The following is a 26,176-nucleotide window of genomic DNA, read 5'->3' on the forward strand; positions in this document are numbered from 1 at the left end:
GCCATGCCCCCCTCCAGGTGTTAGACCCCTTGAAACATCTTTTCCATCACTTTTGTGGCCAGCATAATTATTTTTTTTTTCAAAGTTCGCATCCCCATTGAAGTCTATTGCGGTTCGCGAACTTTAACGCGAACCGAACCTTCCGCGGAAGTTCGCGAACCAGGTTCGCGAACCTAAAATCGGAGGTTCGGCCCAACTCTAGTGGACAGTAACTGAAAGGAAATAGAGTGAGGCAGGGAACACATTTAGCAAAATCGCAATGATTTTCCCCATAGAATATAGATGAAAATGCATGCGATTCTGCTAAGTGTGTTTGCTGCCTTAAAGAAACAGGAGAAACAATTAGCAAAGAAGCAATAAACAGATAAATCGCTCTAAGGCTAAGGTCACACTTTTCCATGCAGAAAACCATCAGTTTTCTGCTATGGGCATTTTTTGCATTTTTTTTCCAGCTTTTTTCCGTGTGCGTTTTTATTCATTTTTCATGTGTTTCCATTTGCATGTTTCATTACTATCCATATTTAACAAAACATTATAAATTATTTTCAAATGACCTGATTTGGGCAAAAACACATCAAAAACGCATACAAAACGCACAAGTTTTTTTTCACCATAGGAAAGCATTGCATGCAGAATGCATGTATTCTGCATACAGTATGCAGAAAGAATGAACTTGCTGAGCATTTTAAAAACGCATCTAAAAACGCATTAAAAAATGCTATGGTGTTTTTTGTGCAGCCCATCATTATGTGCAATTCAAATAAGTGTGACCTTGGCCTCAAAGTTATGAGCAGATTGTAAGTAGCACCATATTGCTAATGCCTGGCACACACATGCAATTTCCCATCAGATAGATATGTAAAATCGATTATTTTAAATAAGTCCGATTTGATTTACGATTGTTTTTCGGATCAAATTTGTATAGAATTGATAAGAAAACCGATCAGAAAAACAATTGGAAATCAGATCGGACCTGTCAGAAATGATGGATTCAACCTGAAATTGCATGGTGTGTACCAGACATAACAGTGCAGAGAAATGAATCCAGCTTCCCCAGGGATTTGAGAGGTAGGAGGACAGCTCGGAACCCTGAAGCCCATTGAGGATCACCTGACATGTGTCGCAGCAAGCCGCTTCATCAGAGGTGTGAAGAGTAGACCGATCGATTAGAGGTGTGTAGACACCTCTGATAAAGTGGGTTACCACAACCCATGTTAGGTGATCCTTTGTGGGTTTCAGGGCTCCAAGATGTCCTATTTCTCACATCCCTGGGTAAGGTGGATGCATTTCTCTGCACTCTTGGTAATATGGTGCTGCACAGACCCTGCTCAAAACTTTTAGAGCAGTTTATCTGTTCATAGGTACTTGCTAATTTGTTCTCCTGTTTCTTTCAGGCTAAGAGCAGACTTGTTTGAATCGAGTGTGTTTTTCAGGGCGGGGAAAACCCATGTGAAATCAAGCATGATGAAAGTCTGTGGGCCGCACTGCACTGTAATGTTTTTAAAATGCAAAACATGTAGATTATTTCTGCATACTGTATGTGAATCGCATGCATTTTTCCCAAGTAAATATGATACTGTATTTCACTCTATTAAAAAGTGGAGAATATTATGCAAACAATGCGTAATTCATGCAAAAAATGCATGAGGAATGCAAACACAAAACCAAAATCGCTAAAAGTACAGAAAAACGCAGAAACACACAATATAGAAAACTCAGGTTTTTCTACAGAGACCAGTGTGCTCCTAGCCTCACTCTACAGGATCTTCTCAAAAAATTAGCATATTGTGATAAAGTTCATTATTTTCTGTAATGTACTGATAAACATTAGACTTTCATATATTTTAGATTCAAATAAACACAACTGAAGTAGTTCAAGCCTTTTATTGTTTTAATATTGATGATTTTGGCATACAGCTCATGAAAACCCAAATTTCCTATCTCAAAAACATAGCATATTTCATCCGACCAATAAAAGAAAAGTGTTTTTAAAACAAGAAATGTCAACCTTCAAATAATTATGTTCAGTTATGCACTCAATACTTGGTCGGGAATCCTTTTGCAGAAATGACTGCTTCAATGTGGCGTGGCATGGAGGCAATCAGCCTGTGGCACTGCTCAGGTGTTATGGAGGTCCAGGATGATTCGATAGCAGGCTTAAGCTCATCCAGAGTGTTGGGTCTTGCGTCTCTCAACTTTCTCTTCACAATAGCCCACAGATTTTCTATGGGGTTCAGGTCAGGAGAGTTGGCAGCCCAATTGAGCACAGTAATACCATCGTCAGTAAACCATTTACCAGTAGTTTTGGCACTGTGAACAGGTGCCAGGTCATCGTGCTGAAAAATGAAATCTTCATCTCCATAAAGCTTTTCAGCAGATGGAAGCATGAAGTGCTCCAAAATCTCCTGATAGCTAGCTGCATTGACCCTGCCCATGATAAAACACAGTGGACCAACACCAGCAGCTGACATGGCACCCCAGACCATCACTGACTGTGGGTACTTGACACTGGACTTCAGGTATTTTGGCATTTCCCTCTCCCCAGTCATCCTCCAGACTCTGGCACCTTGATTTCCGAATGACATGTAAAAGTTGCTTTCATCCGAAAAAAGTACTTTGGACCACTGAGCAACAGTCCAGTGCTGCTTCTCTGTAGCCCAGGTCAGGCTCTTCTGCCGCTGTTTATGGTTCAAAAGTGGGTTCATGCTTCCATCTGCTAAAAAGCTTTATGGAGATGAAGATTTCATTTTTCAGCACGACCTGGCACCTGCTCACAGTGCCAAAACCACTGGTAAATGGTTTACTGACCATGGTATTACTGTGCTCAATTGGTCTGCCAACTCTCCTGACCTGAACCCCATAGAGAATCTGTGGGATATTGTGAAGAGAAAGTTGAGAGACGCAAGACCCAACACACTGGATGAGCTTAAGCCCGCTATCGAAGCATCCTGGGCCTCCATAACACCTGAGCAGTGCCACAGGCTGTTTGCCTCCATGCCACGTCGCATTGAAGCAGTCATTTCTGCAAAAGGATTCCCGACCAAGTATTGAGTGCATAACTGAACATAATTATTTGAAGGTTGACTTTTTTTGTTTTAAAAACACTTTTCTTTTATTGGTCGGATGAAATATGCTAATTTTTTGAGATAGGAAATTTCATGAGCTGTATGTCAAAATCATCAATATTAAAACAATAAAAGGCTTGAATCTAAAATATATGAAAGTCTAATGTTTATCAGTACATTACAGAAAAGAATGAACTTTATCACAATATGCTAATTTTTTGAGAAGATCCTGTATTTCCTTTCAATCACTATCCACACTATCCCGCTCTATCTTTGGTGCTTTTTCACTATCCTTAGTTGGACTGGTTAGTCTGACTGCTGTTCAGGTAAACAGTCCCATTTTGCCCTTGCATGCTGCAATCTTTCACTACCTTGTTTGGGTTCACAGACCATTTTACTCATTTTCACAATCCGTGGCTCTTTTTTGCACAAGTGTCATTTTTTGTGTTTGAAAAAAAAATGATGTAACTCTTTGCACACTTGCATGCAAATATTCAAACAGATGCATTCACAGAGTCACTCATCCAGGCACCACTGTTATCCCTACAGCTAAGTTTAAAGCCAGGGACTTAGTTCACAACCTGCACTGCGCAGAAGTAACCAGGTAAACGTAGGTGTCCTAACTGTGGCCCCGTAACATGCATAGTGCAGACATGCAAACATTCATTGCATTAAACCTATCTAGGGATTAGGATCACACATCCTGACGCCAGGGTGTGTGCTCCTAATCCCTAGATAGGTTTAAAGCGGACCCAAACCAAACATTTTTTTAATTAAAAAATATTTAGTTGCACCACTCTGACACATACAAAGATAAATAAACACTCCTTCAAGCCTATGAGCATTTCAGTGCATGCTTTTCACCCTTCTCTTTTCATAACTAGGGTTATACTGGGGGCAGCCATTAGCAATTCCTCCATTGCTGGACACCATATACTCCACCAGCTTGCCGGATTTTGTCCCGGCAATTTGAAAGGAAGGGAGGGGTTCCTCCAATAAATGTAAAATATTTTATATTTGACATCATGCAGCTGAAAAAAGGCTGCTATTTATTATTATAATTTAGAAAATAGATTTTATTTCTGAAATCTTGTATTTTTAATTTGGGTCCACTTTAATGCAATGAATGTTTGCATGTCTGCACTATGCATGTTACAGGGCCAGAGTTAGGACACCTATGTTTACCTGGGTATTTCTGCGCAGTGTAGGTGACTAAGCAAAATAATGCATTCCTTTGTGAACTAAGACCCTGGCTTTTAACTTAGCTGTAGGGATAACAGTGGTACCTGGATGAGTGACTCTGTGAATGCATTTGTTTGAACATTTGCATTCGAGTGTGCAAAGAGTTACTGATTTTTGCTATTTTCTGTGTTTGCACATTGCACTTTCATTCCATACTATCTACTTTAGTTTAAAGGATTTTTATGCACAAATGCAAATGATTTTTGCATACAATATACTTATTCACATTGGTTACACAGATATATAGATACATATTTTTCTTTACGTTATCCTATTTCGTTCCAGTCTTCTGCTTGCTGGCCAATTTTCATATACTGATGGGGGGCTTCTTTGATGAGACCCCCACAGTGGTCATATATTTCTATATGAGCCGGTCTCTCTCCATCTCCTATTTATCTGTGTTTTGATTTATTTGATTGTACGGATGTCCGTGTCCGCGGACATGGTGTGCCCAATATATTTCTTTGGGATGCCGTGGTCTGTTGACGCGGATTTCCACGTTCATGAGTTTATGGGTTTATTATTCATGATTAAATATTATTTTCATTTAATGACCATCCCTATAGGTGTCCGGATACGGGCACGAGAATAAAAGGGGTGGTTATGGGTATATATTTATATTTGTGTATTTCACATCAAGTTGTGTGTTTTCAATTATGCCCTCACACTGATTGCGGCTGCGCTGCTCGGGATTGCCTTCCCCTCCCTCCCCGTCTTCCCAATGGGCGGCCACTCCTTTGACGCCCCTGGCTTTGTGTCATTCGGCACATCCGGCGTGGTTGTCGATGGAGCGCACTTGTGCTCCGGATGTCTGCCGCCCACACGCCCACACGTTTGTTGATGGGCGTGAGGTGGTGACGGGGTTGGGGGGTGGGCGGGCGGAGTTGCGCAGCCGCGCTCAGTATTTATGGACGCCATTATGGCGTCCATACACATGCTACCGCTGTCTGCCTTTGAAAAAGCCGCTAGTTGCGGCGAAACATGTCAGGCTTCTCCTGACAGCGCTCCTCAGCTTCCACACCATTGGGATTCCTGTGCTTCCTGGGGGATATATGGCTGGCTACACATGACACTTGTGGCACCCGAAGTTTCCAGCTGCACTGCCGTTTGGATCCTCCGCTAAAAGGACTGGTAACTATGTGGCATCTTTATCCAGCATATTGACAGTGCTTCTATACCCTGCGATTGGGGGACTGATTGGTGGTGTCATCTGTTCTGCGGACATCCCCATTTGCCTGTGAACAGTTTATGCCCTGCGATTGAGGGACATTCCATGCATGTGCTTTATACATCAGCCGCTTTGGTTTGCTAACAGCCTGCTAACAGCTTGCTTCAATACACGTTTATGGAGGCTGTCACTGTCTTCTGCTGCTTTTTTGCTTCAAATGAGCCATCAGCTTGATTTACCTGCATCCAAACGACACACAGTGCTTTTTTGCATGGCTGCTATGAACTCCACTATCTGATCACCAGCATACCTACCTCATTTTTGCCACCATATGCTCTTTATCAGCGGTCATCGGTCCTCATGTACTTTATCATCTACGTGCTATTGATATTGTAGCCACATATTCACTAGCAACATCTTTAATCATCTTGTCCTCCTTTGGAGCACAGGAGTCCTGGAGTTTGTCACACCGGGGACTGCAGCCCCGTTTGGTGTTGGGAAAGCGTGTGGGGAGAATTTTTATGGGTCCTAGTGGGGGGGTTTTTAGGGTTTATGATCAGTGTTTTTGTATCAATTTTGCATATGTATGTGAGTGTTATTAATAAAATATTGTATGTCTTTTTCATGCACCCAAGAGCCAATTCTCATTTACTTTTTATTAGCTATTCATTTTCGTTGGCATGTGCATAAGAGAGACTCTTTGATCGGCATATAATTTCGTGTTTGGATATAGTTTAAATATTACCCTATTTGATGCTGCCCTTAACTTGGAGAGATTTTCTATCACATTTATTAATAGGGGTTTTAGCCCCAAGGTCGGCGATCAAGGGGGATTTTTAGGAGGTGGAGAGAAATTGATTGACCTGCTCTAACCATTTGGCCATGCTACAGTGGGACGAAATTGTGCAGCAGGTTGGGGAGGAGTGTGCACGGGAGAAGGGGGTCAGGGGGGCGGTACAACTGATCAATTCAGGCTTCAGAAAACTAGAAAAGTTATATGAACAAAAAAGTAGAATATGGTGGAACATCAAGTTTAATAAGAACTATTTGTCTGAGGGAAAAATACCCCTGTGGCTACGTATCCAGATTTTTCCATTTAAAAAGAATTTGCCTGATGGCTTCAAATCAAAATGGGAAAATAATTTTGAGAAGTGCTCTAGGGTGATGCTGGAGCTTATGCAGGAGCTTGAAGAGGTTGATTTGGTTGACATTGAGAAAAAAATTACTGTTGTTCTGGAATCTCTTCATACTGTGAGAGAACACCCTTTATACATTACAAGAAATGACAATCTAAAAACTCATATCGCAAAATACAATAAAGAGATTGTCACTAGGAAGGACACTAAATTTGAGCGCGATAAAATCGCGTATAGGTTTGGCTATGCCTACAAATGGGATAAAGTGCCTCCTAAAGGCAAAAAACCCCTTCTACCTAGACATCCTCCTAAAAAACCATCACCACAGGCACCTGCTGAGGCTCCAGCTAGCTCTAGTGCTGTTGAAGACTCTGACTCATCGGTTGGGGGAGCGGACAAAAGTTCTGTGTCCTCCACTGAGATACACCCCGATATCCCTCATCGTCCAGTGACAAGATCAGTGGGGGGTAAAAACTTGCCAAAAACTCTTAAAGATAAAGATAGTAAGAAAAAGAGAGAGAAACAAGGTAAAAATAAGCAGGTGGGTCCGATTAACAAATACCTTACAAGCGCCACTGATTCCCAGGAAGAGGAAAGTGAATTTGAACTGGGAGCATGTGGACCTTCTGGCTCTCAGTCCTCCTCTGTGGGTTTTTTAGGGGAAGACGGGGAAGAGACTGCACGGATGTAGTAGCTCCTCCAATTCAAACCCAATCTTTGCCATCTGGCAACTTGCAAGTTGTCAACATTTCTGGCTACAATCTATCCCAAGGCACTATAGATCTTTTGGGCAAAGGCCTTGGTTTCTGCCCTAATAATAATCTAGATAGGTTTGAATTTGTGAAGGATCTACATCTGTTTGGTCGAAATCTTACCCTAAGATCTCTACATAAAAAGAAAAGTGATGCCCCGCTGGGGGGAGCTATTGTCGATTGGAAAGATTGGTCCAATCAGGACTACAGAGCGCTAATGGATTTGGTGAAGTTGAGTGAGGAAACTGATCAGGATGATGAGGAGGACCTTTTTGGGTTTGCTGTCCCCAGGCGAACTAATAGTGAACAGATTAATCAACAGTTCAAGCCTAGGTCCGCCTCGTTCCCTCCCTTCTCCTTGTGTCCTAGTGTCCATACGTTTGTCTCGTTGGTTGAGAGAGACATACGCACTTTGTGGATAACAAACAACCAGAAACCCAATCTATCTGAGGATGAACGCTGCGAGTTGATGGAATTACGCAATAATAGGGACATCATTGTTAAACCATCGGACAAGGGAGGGAACGTGGTGGTCATGAGGACAGAGCAATATGTATACATGTGTCAAAAGATCCTTGGCAACAAGGAGTGGTATCGGAGGGTATCCGCATCCAGGGTCATCACTAACCAGCGTATGTTGTTTGATCTTATCGATATGGCGATTGGTCGGGGCGTGATCACGGCAGAGGTAGGTTCGACTCTCAAAGTCGAGAGTCCCACCATACCCACGTTCTATGCCCTGCCCAAAGTACATAAAAATTTGAGTCGCCCGCCGGGACGACCCATTGTCTCAGGCAATGGGTCATTAACCGAGCTCATCAGTGTGTATGTGGACAAGCACTTACAGCCACATGTCCATCGTCTATCTTCATATGTTCGTGACACATTGCATCTCTTGGGAATCCTCGAGGGATTGCAGCTCCCTGCTGGTTCTCTGTTGGTGACCCTGGATGTGGAGGTCCTCTATTCCAGTATCCCACAGGATAAGGGAGTAGAGGTGGTAGGCAAATTTCTTGCGGAGATGGAGGTTGGAGAGATGCCACATAACCAATTTGTTCTTGATCTATTGACGTTCATATTACAGAATAATGTGTTCGTTTTTGATGGCGTGTACTACCTCCAGGTGCAGGGGGCCGCCATGGGGACCACTTGTGCCCCCTCATTGGCGAACCTGTACCTGGGGGATTGGGAACGCTCCCTTTTTGGCAATGATGCCCTCGTCATGTATCTGTGCCACATTGTTGCGTGGCACAGGTACATAGACGATGTGTTGATGTTTTGGACGGGTGGCAGGGAACTGTTGCAGGAATTTGTCACTACACTCAATTGTAACAACTGGAATTTAAAATTCACGATGGAATGTAGCAATCATTCCATAGCTTTTTTGGATCTTAAAATTGATGTCAGTGTCGAGGGTCTCCTGTCAACCAACCTGTATCGCAAACCTACTGCATCTAACGCATATCTGAATGCCAGCAGTGCACATCCCACACATACGATTCGCGGCATTCCAACAGGTCAATACCTGAGGGCACGCCGTAATTGTAGTGATGAAATTACTTTTGAAAAGGAAGCCAAATTATTACGCTCTCGGTTTAGAGAGAGGGGTTATAAGGACCGTTGGCTTAAAAAGGCCTACAAACGTGCGAAAACGGCGGATCGTACGACTCTTTTGACTAAGAAGAATAAAGATAATCTTAGTTGCAATTTTACGCGCTTGATTACTCGATTCAACGACCAAAATAAAGAGGTTGACAGGATACTTGCTCGACACTGGCACGTGTTAACGAACGACAAAACAGTGAGGGACTTTGTGTCATTTTCCCCCCAGGTTACTTACAAACGCAGTAAAACGCTGCGAAATTGTGTAACGTCCAGTCATTTCTGGGGCAAAACTGATCCCAAGAAACACTGCATAGTTACGGGCACGTACAGCTGTGGAGGTTGTGTGTATTGTCAATATCTACAGATTGGTAGGTCTGTAATGTTACCCAATGGACGACAATGGAATTTAAGACATTTTGTTAACTGCAATACTGTGGGGGTCATCTATCTACTGTATTGCAGGTGTGGATGTTTTTACATCGGTAAGACATCAAGAGCTTTCAAGGAAAGGATTAAAAACCATGTGGGTGACATTGCAAACTGTAACTTTAAATCTCCCATTTCCAGACATGTGCATTTGGAACATAGAGGAGATCCCAGCTTTATTAAATTTGTGGGCTTGGATAGGATACACGCACATCCTCGAGGTGGGGATATCGACAGAGCCCTCCTACAGTTGGAGTCCCGTTGGATTTTCAATCTTAATGCCACGGTACCCAAAGGCTTGAATGATAGTATCAATTATCGAGTGTTCCTGCCCAAATAGATATTATAGACTTTCAACAATATCTCTTGAGCCTGTAGGGATGATTTTCTGAGCCGTCCCTTCATCTCTCTTTCCTTCCCTTGTTTTCCTCCCCTCCCCCTTTCCTCCCCATTCCCCCCCCCCTTCCTTCCCTTCCCCTTTCCTGTCCTTTCCCTTTCCCTTGGTCTCCCCCCCTCCTGTCTTTTCCTTCCCTTTCCCCCCCCCTTCCCACCCTTCCCCTGTGTGCATTTTAAGTTACCACCTGCGGGGGTCTCCTACACCCCTGGCCTTCCAATTCTGTCCTGTTCCGCTTTTTCGTTCCAGTCTTCTGCTTGCTGGCCAATTTTCATATACTGATGGGGGGCTTCTTTGATGACATCCCCACAGTGGTCATGTATTTCTATATGAGCCGGTCTCTCTCCATCTCCTATTTATCTGTGTTTTGATTTATTTGATTGTACGGATGTCCGCGTCCGCGGACATGGTGTGCCCAATATATTTCTTTGGGATGCCGTGGTCTGTTGACGCGGATTTCCGCGTTCATGAGTTTATGGGTTTATTATTCATGATTAAATATTATTTTCATTTAATGACCATCCCTATAGGTGTCCGGATACGGGCACGAGAATAAAAGGGGTGGTTATGGGTATATATTTATATTTGTGTATTTCACATCAAGTTGTGTGTTTTCAATTATGCCCTCACACTGATTGCGGCTGCGCTGCTCGGGCTTGCCTTCCCCTCCCTCCCCGTCTTCCCAATGGGCGGCCACTTCTTTGACGCCCCTGGCTTTGTGTCATTCGGCACATCCGGCGTGGTTGTCGATGGAGCGCACTTGTGCTCCGGATGTCTGCCGCCCACACGCCCACACGTTTGTTGATGGGCGTGAGGTGGTGACGGGGTTGGGGGGTGGGCGGGCGGAGTTGCGCAGCCGCGCTCAGTATTTATGGACGCCATTATGGCGTCCATACACATGCTACCGCTGTCTGCCTTTGAAAAAGCCGCTAGTTGCGGCGAAACATGTCAGGCTTCTCCTGACAGCGCTCCTCAGCTTCCACACCATTGGGATTCCTGTGCTTCCTGGGGGATATATGGCTGGCTACACATGACACTTGTGGCACCCGAAGTTTCCAGCTGCACTGCCGTTTGGATCCTCCGCTAAAAGGACTGGTAACTATGTGGCATCTTTATCCAGCATATTGACAGTGCTTCTATACCCTGCGATTGGGGGACTGATTGGTGGTGTCATCTATTCTGCGGACATCCCCATTTGCCTGTGAACAGTTTATGCCCTGCGATTGAGGGACATTCCATGCATGTGCTTTATACATCAGCCGCTTTGGTTTGCTAACAGCCTGCTAACAGCTTGCTTCAATACACGTTTATGGAGGCTGTCACTGTCTTCTGCTGCTTTTTTGCTTCAAATGAGCCATCAGCTTGATTTACCTGCATCCAAACGACACACAGTGCTTTTTTGCATGGCTGCTATGAACTCCACTATCTGATCACCAGCATACCTACCTCATTTTTGCCACCATATGCTCTTTATCAGCGGTCATCGGTCCTCATGTACTTTATCATCTACGTGCTATTGATATTGTAGCCACATATTCACTAGCAACATCTTTAATCATCTTGTCCTCCTTTGGAGCACAGGAGTCCTGGAGTTTGTCACACCGGGGACTGCAGCCCCGTTTGGTGTTGGGAAAGCGTGTGGGGAGAATTTTTATGGGTCCTAGTGGGGGGGTTTTTAGGGTTTATGATCAGTGTTTTTGTATCAATTTTGTATATGTATGTGAGTGTTATTAATAAAATATTGTATGTCTTTTTCATGCACCCAAGAGCCAATTCTCATTTACTTTTTATTCGTTTTCCTATTACATTTGCACTTTTTTACCAACTGGCCAGTAGAGCTATTAATTGTTGTCCATTTGTTAGTATTATTTCTATTCTTAACAACAGATTAGGAGGAAATATATACCCATATCGACTTATTTACGGGTCAAGAGCAATGTGTTTACAATTAGTGACATTGCCATTTGCAGCAATTTACCCTGTGGTAAGTGACACTTTTGTTGATAAGGGAAATGCCAAGAAAACACAGGTCTGAAAGTCCTGGTCACAACAATAAACAACAAAGGGGGTGAGGGAATAATACTGGGCTGCAGGAAAGAGGGTGAATAATTGCTGCACTTGGGGGCCTGGAGGAGTTATTTGCAGCACTTAAAGCATACCTCCCAACTTTTTGAGATATGAAATAGGGACACTTAAGCCACACCCCTGCCACACCCCTAATCATGCCCCCAACACACCCCTAGTCACGAAGAAAGAGGGACAAAGGGACAGGGTCCCCAAAGAGGGACTGTCCCTCCAAAAGAGGAATTGTTGGGAGCTATGCCTAAAGTGTACCAGAGATCGAGAATCAATATTTACCCGAGGCTTCCTCCATCCCCAAAGGTACGTGTGAGTCCATCACTGTCCTCCCCAGCAGTCTGCCGTTCAGTGGCAATGAGTCGGCTCAGCCGGGTCCAGTCTGGGTCTTCTGCACTGATCTCTGGTTTACTTTAAGGGACAGGAGGGGCTAATGGCTGCAATATTGTATGCAGTGCAGCCATTAACCTGATCTTCAAGTGCAGCTGTTAATTCTTCCTGGTCCCCAAGTACTTTGCTGGGTAGACTTATACTTGTCAATAAAAAATTCAAGCTTAAAGGAGTCATCAGGGAACATTTAATAAAATAAGTGCTAATTACCGGGGGCTTCCTCCAGCCCCAAGCTCCCAGCATGTCCATCGCTGCAGCTCTCCCCGAAGCCGTTCGCCGCAGCTCGCTCCTGGTCCCTGGCGAAGCCCCCGGTAAGTAGCACTTATTTTATTAAATGTTCCCTGATGACTCCTTTAAGAGGATATTGGAGTCAACTTATGTACAAGGTCAACTTATATGGTGTTTTCAGACATTGATTAGTACTCCCAGCCCTGTATCACTTTACTGCTACTACAGCAATTATATGTGTAATCTTGTCCCACTGTAATTTTATTTTTGCTTTTTTATGTTTTTAACTTGCATATTTTTGGTAAATAAAGCTTGGATTACTTTCTGGTTACCTGTTGGTTTGGTGTGGTGGTGTGGTGGTGTGGTTGTATGGATCTACTGTTCTTGGTATTTGTAGCAATGACCATTTCAGAGCGAACAGGTGAGTTAAGGTCCTTTCATACTGAGTCCGTCATGTAATCACAAAACAACTGACTTGGTGTGAAAGAGGCCTTATTTACTGGTTCAAACGACAATCCCCTGTAAATGGACGATAAAGCCAAAATTAAAAAACCAATAAGTAAAACACAATTCACTAGATATACTCTTTAAAGGACAACTGAAGTGAGAAGCAGGCGCGTCGCTTACCCCATAGATCCGTACCATGTGCCACGGATCTATGCTTGGGTGCTGCGGATGTCCCCCGAGTGAGTCAAGCAGCAGACGGCAGGCACAGAGTAATTTACAGCAAGTGCAGTACCTTAATTCTTCAGCTGAATCCCGACTTCCTTCTGTGCACACAGTCCGCCCTGCCCCCTAGCCTCTCACGATCACTACATTCCCTTGTGCATGGAGGATCTGCTGCCCGGGTATTCAGCAGCTGCAGTGAAGACAGGGTGCTGCAGCTTCTTGATCTTTCTCTTGCCTTCACAGTGTTTTTTAGCATGTTCAGTGTAGCCAGAACAGCACAGGAGAGTCTCAGTGAGTCTGTGACTTGCTGTGCCCTGTGCTGGCTTGCCTGCTGTAGTCTGAATATTGGACCTCAGGGTGAGGGTCATCAGATAAAGAGAGGGAGTTGAGAAGGCTAAGGAGAGTTTTAGCACACTAAAGGGAGGTGGGTGTCAATGCAACAAGCACTGCTTTTAATAACGAAGAAAGAAAAAAGAGAAAAAAACTGTGAAAAAGAGTGCCCTGTCCATGTGCTGTAATACAGTGGGTTGCAAAAGTATTCTGCCCCCTTGAAGTTTTCCACATTTTGTCATATTACTGCCACAAACATGAATCAATTTTATTGGAATTCCACATTAAAGACCAACACAAAGTGCTATACACATGAAAAGTGGAATGAAAATCATACATGATTCCAAACATTTTTTACAAATAAATAACTGCAAAGTGGGGTGTGCATAATTATTCGGCCCCCTTTGATCTGAGTGCAGTCAGTTGCCTATAGACATTGCCTGATGAGTGCTAATGACTAAATAGAGTGCACCTGTGTGTAATTTAATGTCAGTACAAATACAGCTGCTCTGTGAGGGCCTCAGAGGTTGTGTAAGAGAATATTGGGAGCAACAACACCGTGAAGTCCAAAGAACACACCAGACAGGTCAGGGATCAAGTTATTGGGCTTGATTCACAAAAGAGTGCTAACTGTTAGCACGGCCATTTTTCGCGTGAATTTTCGCATTGCACGTGATTGCGAATTTTCACGCGAAACGATAACGTTTTCGCACGCAAACGCGAATTTTCGCACAAAATCGATATAGTTTTCACGCAATAAATTGCGTTTGCTTTCTCGCGAAAATTCGCGGGCATTGCGAAAATTTGCGCAAAAACGGCCGTGCTAACAGTTAGCACTCTTTTGTAAATCAAGCCCATTGAGAAATTTAAAGCAGGCTTAGGCTACAAAAAGATTTCCAAAGCCTCGAACGTCTCAAGGAGCACTGTTCAAGCGATCATTCAGAATGGAAGGAGTATGGCACAACTGTAAACCTATCAAGACAAGGCCATCCACCTAAACTCACAGGCTGAACAAGGAGAGAGCTGATCAGAAATGCAGTCAAGAGGCCCATGGTGACTCTGGACGAGCTGCAGAGGTCTACAGCTCAGGTGGGAGACACTGTCCATAGGACAACTATTAGTCATGCACTGTACAAAGTTGGCCTTTATGGAAGAGTGCCAAGAAGAAAGGCATTGTTAACAGAAAACATAAGAAGTCCCGTTTGCAGTTTGCCACAAGCCATGTGGGGGACACAGTAACCATGTGGAAGAAGGTGCTCTGGTCAGATGAGACCAAAATGGAACTTTTTGGCCAAAATGCAAAACGCTATGTGTGGCGGAAAACTAACACTGCACATCACTCTGAACACACCATCCCCACTGTCAAATATGGTGGTGGCAGCATCATGGTCGGGGGGTGCTTCTCTTCAGCAGGGACAGGGAAGCTGGTCAGAGTTGATGGGAAGATGGGTGGAGCCAAATACAGGGCAAACTTGGAAGAAAACCTCTTGGAGACTGCAAAAGACTTGAGACTGGGGCGGAGGTTCACCTTCCAGCAGGACAATGACCCGAAACATAAAGCCGGGTCAACAATGGAATGGTTTAAAACAAAACATATTGTATCTATGTGTTAGAATGGCCCAGTCAAAGTCCAGATCTAAATCCAATCGAGAATCTGTGGCAAGATCTGAAAACTGCTGTTCACAAACGCTGTCCATCTAATCTGACTGAGCTGGAGCTGTTTTGCAAAGAAGAATGGGCAAGGATTTCAGTCTCTAGATGTGCAAAGCTGGTAGAGACATACCATAAAAGACTGGCAGCTGTAATTGCAGCAAAAGGTGGTTCCACAAAGTATTGACTCAGGGGGCCGAATAATTACGCACACCCCACTTTGCAGTTATTTATTTGCAAAAAATGTTTGAAATGATGTATGATTTTCGATCCACTTCTAACATGTACACCACTTTGTATTGGTCTTTCACGTGGAATTCCAATAAAATTGATGCATGTTTGTGGCAGTAATGTGACAAAATGTCGAAAACTTCAAGGGGGCCGAATACTTTTTGCAACCCACTGTATACAGATGTCTGCATAGTGTCCATGTTGTGTTGACTTTTTCAAATTCAGAATGATGTTCTTAATGTTTTAGATTAGAACTTAAATCATACACATGCGAACCTCGACAGGGGACTTAACTCACCCTTGTTGCCAACTCTGGCTGCAGTGCTCCACGTCGCATTCCTGCTCTTTAATAGCTGGAATGCAACATAGAGCGCAGCACCAGAGTTGGCAACAAGGGTAAGATATACCCAGGCCCGTTTCTAGGGGCGTGCCGCCGCCCGGGGCGCTGTTGGGAGGGGGGCGCTGAAATGGAGGGGGGAGCCGGAGCCGCGGGGAGGGCAGCCCGACCTCTCCCTCCCTCTCCCGGGCCGCCCTCTGTGCTCCCCCCTCAGATGCATAGTGAGCTGGCAGGAAGCGCTGTTTACAACTCACCTGCCTGGCTCCAAGCGCCGCTCTCTCGCCGCCGGTCTCTTCTCTCTGTATACATGCTGATACACACGCTGCTTCCTGTTTAGCCGGAAGCAGCGTGTGTATCAGCGTGTAGGCAGAGAGGAAAAGACCGGCGGCGAGAGAGCGGCGCTTGGAGCCAGGGAGGTGAGTTGTAAACAGCGCTTCCTGCCTGCTCACTGACTATGCATATGAGGGGGGAGCACGGAGGGCGCCCGGGAGAGGAGAGGGAGGGAGGGCTGCCCTCCCCGTGGCTCCGGCTCCCCCCTCCATTATAGGGGACAGCTACGTATCTAACCTATACTGGGGGGCACCTACCTAATCTAACCTACGCTGGGGGGCAGCTACCTATCTAACCTATACTGGGGGGCACATACCTAATCTAACCTATGCTGGGGGGCAGCTACCTAATCTAACCTATACTCGGGGGCACCTACCTAATCTAACCTACACTGGGGGGCAGCTACCTAATCTAACCTACACTGGGGGGCAGCTACCTATCTAACCTATACTGGGGGGCACCTACCTAATCTAACATACACTGGGGGGCAGCTACTTATCTAACCTACACTGGGGGGGCAGCTACCTATCTAACCTACACTGGAGGGCAGCTACCTATCTAACCTACACTGGGGGCAACTACCTATCTAACCTATACTGGGGGGCAGCTACCTATCTAATCTATACTGGGGGCAGCTACCTAATCTAACCTATGCTGGGGCGCAGCTACCTATCTAACCTATACTGGGGAGCACCTACCTAATCTAACCTACACTGGGGGGCAGCTACCTATCTAACCTATACTGGGGGGCAGCTACCTATCTAACCTACACTGGGGGGCAGCTACCTATCTAACCTACACTGGGGGGCAGCTACCTAATCTAACCTACACTGGGGGGCAGCTACCTATCTAACCTACACTGGGGGGCAGCTACCTAATCTAACCTATACTGGGGGGCAGCTACCTATCTAACCTATACTGGGGGGCACCTACCTAACCTATACTGGGGGGCACCTACCTAACCTATATTGGGGGGGCAGCTACCTAATCTAACCTATACTGGGGGGCACCTGTCTAATCTAGCCTATACTAGGGGGCAGCTACCTAATCTAACCTATACTGAGGGGCACCTACCTATCTAACCTATACTGGGGGGGCAGCTACCTATCTAACCTATACTGGGGGGGCAGCTACATATCTAACCTATACTGGGGGCACTTATCTAACCTGTATTGGGGGCACCTACCTAGCTAGCCTATAATACTGGCTACCTATATTGCAGGCACCTACCTAAATAACCTATACTGGGGGCACCTACCTATCTAACCTATGCTGGGGGCAACTATTCTGGCTACCTATATTAGAGACACCCATCTAGCTAACCTGTACTGGGGCACCTACCTATCTAACTTATACCGGGGGCGCCTGCCTATCTAACCTATACTGGGGGCAACTATACTGGCTCACCTATGCCTGGCTACCTATACTGGGGTACCTATTCTTGGCTACCTACTCTGGGGGGACCTATACTAAGTGCAACTAGACCTGGCTAACCTATACTGCGGGCACCCATACCATGCTCGGGGGGGGGGGGCGCAATTTTTACACCCTCGCCCTGGATGCATTTTAGCCTAGAAACTGCTCTGGATAAACCCCCTGTCGACGTCTGCATGTGTATGATTCAAGTTCTGATCCAAATCATTCAGAAAATCATTCTGAGTGAAACTGTCATCACTTCTCCAGGGTCCCCTGTCCACAGTAACACAGTAAGTGCAACTAGACCTGGCTAACCTATACTGCGGGCACCCATACCATGCTCGGGGGGGGGGGGGGGGGGGCGCAATTTTTACACCCTCGCCCTGGATGCATTTTAGCCTAGAAACTGCACTGGATAAACCCCCTGTCGACGTCTGCATGTGTATGATTCAAGTTCTGATCCAAATCATTCAGAAAATCATTCTGAGTGAAACTGTCATCACTTCTCCAGGGTCCCCTGTCCATTATTTTCCTGACTACATACTAGAAGCATCCACAACTGGGTGCATGTGTGCGTGACTCAGAGGTGCATACGTGTGTCAGAGGTGCGTGCGTGTGTCTGAGGTGCATGCATGCATCACTGGCTCCACCCATGATCACCCCCATATTCAGGTGCATGCCCACACCAATTTTTCGGCACAGCACGCTGCGCACGCTTCAGGAGTGCCCAAGAATGACCCAGATCTTTTAAGATCCTAGCAACACCCCTGGTGAGAAGAGTATGGAGGCTGCCATATGTTTTATCTTTTAAGAAATACCAGTTGCCTCGTGTTCTGCTGATCTATTTGGCTGCAGTAGTGTCCGAATAACACCAGAAACAAGCATGCATATAATCAGATCTGACAATATTGTCAGGAACACCTGATCTGCATATGCTTGTTCAGGGTCTATGGCTAAAAGTATTAGGCTGGGTGCACACAGGGCCGTTTCTCTCATGAAGCAAAGTGAAACATTTACATCAGGCGCAGAGATTACAGGGGCAGCATTTTTGTACTTTGTTTACACTAACAGCATGCAGTCAGAGTAGGAGCATAAGCAATGGTAGAGTGAGGTGTAGAGGTCATTATCAGAGAAAAGCAGCTTGTTGTGTGAGGAGTCTGACAGTGAGTGAGGGGGACTGTTTCATTTGACTTGCACATCAGATGGGAGGAGGTGGCACTGCTGTCCTGACTGAGGAGGAATGGAGTGGCTGAGGGTGAGCAGTTTGTTTGTCACAGACTCACAGCTAGGTAGTGTGCTATTGTGTTGAGTTGCAACACGTCATGTGAGGACATTAAATGAAGCAGAGTAAATTGTTAGGTGCTGACTGTGCGATCATTCCAATTGGGAAGGGGGGGGGGATCACATCCTCACAAGTTTGTCTCAGGCAGCAAAAAGTCTAGAACCAGACCTGGGTGCACACATAGCAGAAACGCTGCATTTTATGCAGCAATTTTAGTTTATGGGACGCAGAAGAAGCTGCGTTTCACTGCGTTCTGGAAACGCTGGTACCTTTGCATAATATGCAGGCTGGCTGCCAAAATGCTAATAACAAAAGTCTATGGTAACGCATATGCATTGCGTTTTTAATTAAAAAGTAAAGATCTGTGATTTGTTTTCACTTCCTGTTGTCTTCCTAGTGATTGCATTAGTGAACCGAAAACGCATTAGTACGCACGCAAAATGCATGAAAAACGCATCTGCATAAAAACGCAAATGCAAACTCACCAAAAATGCAGTAAAAACGCAATAGCAAATCGCAAATGCACCATCCTTTAATAAGGAGACCCCCAGAGCTCCTCGTCGGGTCGCCGCTTATGTTTAAAGCCCCCCACATAGCTGCGCCCGGCACCCCTGTCATTCTACATACCGCCACTAATTACCCACTTATTTCTTTGGCTCAGACAGTGGACCAATGGGGAGACCCGGCTACAGATTCAAAGATGCTTTTGCGCACAGTAATTACAGTGACAGATACACTGTAATGACGCAATGGAACTTGTGGCGAGAGGTGGCGGGTAATTAGCGGCGGTATGTAGAATGACAGGGGTGCCCGGCGCAGCTATGTGGATGGCTTTAAAGATGTGCGGTGACTCGATGGGGAGCTCTGGGGGTCTCCTTATCAAAGAAGACCCCCAGATGCTGCAGCGGAAGATGGCAGCGGATGTTCGGCGTGTTTGCGCATGTGTGGGAAGAGGGGCCGTGGAAGGACAGCACCACAGCATAACCCTCGCTCCCCATCGGCCGGTAAAAGGGAGCATCGCTCAGGCTTTCGTCTGAGTAATGCTCCCCAATGATCGGCCATTGAGCAAAGGAAGCAGGCAATAGGATTTGCCGGTAATCCTTGAGCGATAACAAGGTGATAAGTAGCTCGCATCTGCAAGCTACTTATCACCTGGAATAGGATATGGCCCATTGTGTAGATAAACTCTCATACTACGTGGAGATGGTAAAATGTCTCAGTGATCAGCCAATCACAATTGAAAGTGTCTACCAGGTTTAAAAGTTCATACACACATCCAATTTTGATTGGCCAGATTACCACCTTCATTAGTATAAAGGATAACCGTGAACAGATTGTGTAGGTAAGCTCCTATACTACATAGAGATGGTAAAGTTGGTCAGTCATTGATCAAACAAAATTGAATGTGTGTACAAGGCTAAAGAGAAACATCAAATCCAGACTGAAGTTTTCCGGAGTAAACATAGACAAAGACCAGAATGTGTGTCCTTTGAACAAGTGAACCGAAAACTGAATAATGTGTACAACCAGCAGAGAGTGTTTGGCATAAACCAAATACAGCATTTCAAGAAAAGAACCTCATACTAACCATGCTAATTTGTGTTGTTTATCTGTAATTAAATCATTTTCTTTTCCAAAGGAAAATAAAAACAAGATTAGATTGTATTTAAAAATAAGAACAGTGACTGATATGTGAATATTTCTTAATAAAGAATGGAATGTTTAATGGGTTGTCCTAGTTTTTTCACATGACTATGTTTTCCATTCATTTTTTTAAATTAACACTAATGTAAAAAGAAAGAAAAAAGAAAGAAAACACAAACATTAATTTCAAAGCACTCTAATACACACTATACAATGAGGGAAACAAATATTTGACCCCCTGTTGATTTTGCCTATTTTCCTTCTGAGCTCCTTGCAGGATCTCTAACAGTGGATTTGCAATGATTGCGAGAACGGTGACAAAGTTAAAAAATCGTACTCAATGCCAAGCCGCTGCAGCTAAAGCTAACAAAATTTTGGGATGCATTAAAAGGGAAATAAAAACTCGAGATGCTAGCATAATATTGCCCGTTTAACTCTCTAGTAAGGCCACATCTGGAATATGGAATTCAGTTCTGGGCATCACATTACAAAAAAGATATTGCCGTTTTAGAGCAGGTGCAGAGACAAGCAACAAAATTGATACGTGGGATGGAAGGTCTCACTTACTAAGAAAGGTTAGATAAACTGGGTTTATTTAGTCTAGAGAAAAGAAGCCTTAGAGGAGATCTAATTAACATGTATAAATACATCAGAGGGCAATATAATAGCTTGGCGGATGAGCTTTTTGTCCCTAGGCCTTCTCAGAGAACTAGAGGACATGATCTACGCATGGAGGAAAAATGTTTTAGCCATTTATTTATGAAAGGGTTCTTTACAGTAAGAGTGATTAAGATGTGGAATGCATTGCCACAGGAAGTAGTTATGGCAAACTCTATACCTGCATTTAAAGGGGGCTTAGATGTTTTCCTTGCGTTGAAAGACATCCATGGCTACAATTACTAGGTAATGCCCAATGATGTTGATCCAGGGATGTTATCTGATTGCCATCTGGAGTCGGGAAGGAATTATTTTCCCTTTTGGGGCTAATTGGACCATGCCTTGTAGGGTTTTTTCACCTTCCTCTGGATCAACAGGGATATGTGAGGGAGTAGGCTGGTGTTGTACTTTGATCTCTGGTTGAACTCGATGGACGTATGTCTTTTTTCAACCAAAATAACTATGTAACTATGTAAAAGCAGCCCAGAACTACACAAGGATCCCAAGGAAACTGGACCATAGTCATGATGAAGAAAGCAATTGGTAATACACTACGACGTGAACTCGAATTTTCAGAGCCTGCCAGGTCCCTCTGCTCAAGACAACACATAAAGAAGTCCAACTGCAGGTTGCCAGTGCACATCTAATGATCCAGAGGAAAACTGGGCTAAAGTGTTCAGATTAGATCAAAATTGAACTATTTGGCATCAACTCAACTTGTTGTGTTTGGAGGAGGAGGAATGCTGCTTATTACCCCAATAGCACCATCCTCCCCTTCAAACATTATGCTTTAGTGGTGTTTTTCTGCTAAGGGCATAGGACAGCTTCACCGCATTGAAAGGACAATGTCCCATCAATACCAATGATTCTTCGGTGAGCACCTCCTTCCCTCAGCCAGACAGTGCATTGAATATGGGACATGGATGGGTATTCTAGCATACCAATGACCCAAAACATAGCCAAAGAAACAAAGGAGTGTTTTAAAAAGAAGTACATGAAGGAAGCTCCCAAAGTGGCCTAGCCTGTCTCAAGGCCTGAAATAGTAATGAGAGACCATCAGTCAATATTCCACAGAGCACATATTAATTTCAGACAACATTCACAAATGACTGAAAAAACCTGTTGGTATTGTGCCACATAATGCAATACAATTCCCACCACTGCCAACTGCTCTAATAATTAAGTCTGATGCCTCAGGCAAGGTGAGGAGGTTACAATTTTCATTCAAAAAACCACTGTTCTTCAACCCCCCATCTTACCTTGGGGTGCACTTCAATCCAATGATTTATAATCCAATTTACGTGGGCTCAGAAGGGTGATTATTTTTTTTGCCTATACCTCTCACCAATACTGAACAACATATGTGAGATATTAATCTCAAGTGGACCAAGGCCTAGTACACAAGTACAAGGACTGTTGCCTACGAGATAAACAGAGGAACACCAAGAGCCCCAATAGTGTAGTATGTATTGACAGAGGCGGTAATGACAAAGAGTAATAGTTGTTATACTTACAAACATGGCTCACCAGTAGGCAACCACTGTAAAGGCAGGTGGGGAGATTATCCTGACCCCACTCAGGAATAAGAAGTCGCTCTCTGTAGATAGTAGAAAGGGTCGCAACCCTCCACCAAGGGTGGATACAATATTATATAAGAGAGAACAGAGGCGCCAAAAGGATAAAATGGGTTTTAAAGGAGCTTAACAAACGACACCTTGGCAGAGGCGCTGAGTGTCGTTTGTTTTGCTAGATGCTATAACTCCTTTTTCTATTGCCTGAGGAAGCAGGCGCTGACCCGTGAAACGCGTTGCTTTGTTTTATCTGGAGTTCGTTAATAAATAGACTGAATGTACAGTCGTGTTGTGTCTGCTTGGAGGGGGTAAGTCCACCACTGCCTCCTCTAATTACCAAGTTTTGGCTTTTAAGCTCCTTTAAAACCCATTTTATCCTTTTGGCGCCTCTGTTCTCTCTTATATAAGGACTGTTCCCTGACAGAGATCCAGTATGATCCATTAGGCGACAGTTAAAGGCCTGATGCTGTACAGACACCCCACTAGTCCGCAGGTTAGTGACACATCTGATACAAGGGCAGGTTCCACTTCTTGCTGCCTGAAGCAAACATTGTGAGGACACCCCTCCCCCCCCCAAAAAAAAAAAACAATGATGCCCTCCCCCAAGCAGAAGCACGGGGGTGTGATTGGAATAGATGGATAGGTGGTGAACCTTACTCCCATCTTGTGCACTGGCTTTTAGACAGAGTGTATTCACACAAAGGGTTGATATTGTTTATGGTCTGAGACGGTTTACACTATAAGGTTTATATGTTTATTTAAGGTGTATCTCAGCATTATCCACAGGAGATAAAGAAACATTCTGAGGATTGAGTGCTGCAGGATAAAGGATTTGAGATCGAGTACATTGGCTCAATACAATGATTGGCTGCCAGCATGTTGCAGGTGTGTGGCTGATTTATAGGACAAGATTGAAAATATGACTAAGGAAAAAACTTAGGAGAAAATATTAATTGCATATAGGCCAAGGTGTGAACATTTCTCCTGGGAGAAAAGTCAGGAGAAAAGGTAATTGAATATGGGCTACTGACTGACTGAGCTCAGATATTCTTTACATTGAAGCCTAGTGCCTTCACAGACCCAATTACCAGACTAAGGACTCGCCAGCAGTGGCGTACCTAGGCCATTTGACACCCGGTGCTGAGTATTAAATGACAACCCCCCAGGGAGTGCGGCATGCTAAGCGTGCCACGACACTGCTCTGGTTAGGCGTGTGTGTGGGTGGGGGGGGGATGCTATTGTAAGGCATAGGTAAGGGAGGGTATAGTGTAGGTGTAGGTATAGAGGAGGTTAGTGTTAGGTGTAGGTAAGGGGGGAAGGATAGTGTTAGGCATAGGTGGTGGGGGTCAGTGCTACGTGTAGGTATGGGTGGAGGTGTTAGGTGCAGGTATGGGGTTAGGTTAGGCCAGCGTATGTGGGGCCCCAGTTAGTGTTAGGTGAAGGTGAGCAGATTCTAAGGCATAGGTGGGGTGGGGGTACCTCAATCATCATTGCAGACTCTGCATTGATGATTAAAGTACCCCCACCCCACCTCTGCCTTCTCTGCCCACAGCCCACCTTCACCTAACACTAATTACTGCAGAGTATTGCAGAAGGAACGAAGCCACAGCATGACATTAACTCACTTGTTCCCCCGTCAGAGACCACAATGTGTCCTCCTGTCACCATTAAGCTCTTCCCCAGCGACCCAGCATGTCTTTCTGCATCACATAACTACACGCATGCAGGAAGAAATGCCAGCGCTAGAGAGGAGGTCAGACATCGTTGGGCTCCGACAGTGTAGAAGATGAGTTAATGGCACTCCACGGCTTCCTTCTGCCTTTGAAACTCTGCATTTGGGCAGCTGAAGGAGATCTCCTGTGTCACCTGCCTTCCATGGTGACACCCAGAGCGAATCGCTCCTGCCGTCAGCCCATTCGTACGCCATTGCACAGACATCTAAACTTCTGTTAAATGAGTAAATGAGATGCAAATAATTCTAACTTTCACGCAAATCAAATGCTTTGTATTAGGCCAATCAGAGGCAATGCCTCACAGTTTTCCTTGGCCAAATTCCAAGCTGCTTACAGTTTGCGTTCATTTTCAATGCAAGCCGGAATTAGTAGCATCTTATTAACCACCTGAACATTTGATAAAGCCTTTTGGTGACAATCACTTTAAAGTGGAATAAAACTCTGACATAACATTCAATAACAATGAGTTTTCATATTTTTTATTACCCATACAGTTACCATATTTGCTTTTGTGCACAAGTAATATGGCCTGTTTAAAAATTATAAGTTCGCAAAGTGCAGTTTATCTGCACTGAAAGCAGCCATTGCATTTTATTTGTACATTTGAATATAAAAATACAGCAGCTATCTAGTGAAAATTCCTCATCTGTCTCTGCTTGTCAGCTCCGTACAGTTTTGTTTCACCACGTGGCTGGCTGTAACTAACTATAACAAAAGAGGAATGTAAATAAAAGTCAATTTTATCTCTTGATCCCGATCACAAGCTGAAGGAGCTTGCCACACAGAACAAAGTGCTGTGTTTAACTGTTTGAATGCTGTTCTGCTACAATTTTTTTTTAGTTAGTAGGTTTAAGGCTGTAAATAATTTAGAGCAAAGAAGAAATGTTAAGTTTCATACCACTTTAATATAATTCATATTATTTCAGATTACATTTTAATAAAGAAGTTGAATTGGGTTCCTACTATGAAGTGGTTTCAGAGCTAATGTGAACATTTATGGCATTTGTGGCATAGGAATACGTATCAGCAACAAAGCATCTAAAGACTGAGTATTTTGATGGATAGAAGAAAAACGTTCCTCTTTGGCCCTGAACACACAGATACAGAGCTTTGTTTGGTCCTGCAGAGTTCAGACATAAGTATGAAAAATAACCTATACACAGTCAAATGACTTTGGAGTAAATTGAGAAGGAAGGATCTTCTTCCTTGCACAGTGAAAGTGCTTGCGTTAAATTTTACAATAACTTGCATGTCTTGGAACAGTGTAAACATAATTAGTTTAAAATTGTAAATATATTAATTAAATGTAAAAAAAAATATGTTATACAGAATTTACATATATATAGTTCTTAGGCATTACAATTTACTCAGTGGAATAAAGTTAATCTTACCTTTTTGTGTATGCAAATAATTTAAGGATCTAATATGCTGGACAGAAAAGATTCAGTGGTTAACCCTGCTTAGGAGCCACCTGCAGCATAGTAAAAATTGTCAGGACTGACCCAGGAACTTTAGGAGGTTCAGACTAATGTTGATTGTGGTGGCAGCCAAATGCAGTGAGAACTTGTGGCACTAGTCGTGCAGGGTACAGCTAGCTTGGTATTTGAGCTCAAGATCCAGGATTATATAGAGAGTCAGAGTCCAGCAGAGTTAAAATATCACTGCAATCAGTGGGGGATTAATGAGGGAAAGAGGAAAATGTGGGGAATGCACTGAAAGGTGGGCAAAGTGCATGGGGTACAGAGGGTGACAGCAAGTGTATGTTGCAAAACAGTATGTTTCGTAAGATAATAAGCATAGTGCTTTCAGTATAAGGCAAACTGGATCTTATAACCTCACAAACT

General features: G+C 44.2%; 1 protein-coding gene across 1 annotated transcript in view; it reads right to left on the reverse strand.

The window, feature by feature from the left end:
- The window catches only part of LOC137538751 (solute carrier family 22 member 6-A-like), a 115,630-nt gene extending 89,721 nt beyond the window's left edge, over positions 1-25,909 (reverse strand). The window contains exon 1 of the mRNA XM_068261064.1: positions 25,724-25,909. The gene's annotated coding sequence lies outside the window, so the exon portion shown is untranslated. The remainder of the gene's footprint in view (positions 1-25,723) is intronic.
- Positions 25,910-26,176: the final 267 nt, after the last annotated feature.

Source organism: Hyperolius riggenbachi, chromosome 11 (assembly GCF_040937935.1).
Source record: "Hyperolius riggenbachi isolate aHypRig1 chromosome 11, aHypRig1.pri, whole genome shotgun sequence".
Taxonomy (NCBI): domain Eukaryota; kingdom Metazoa; phylum Chordata; class Amphibia; order Anura; family Hyperoliidae; genus Hyperolius; species Hyperolius riggenbachi.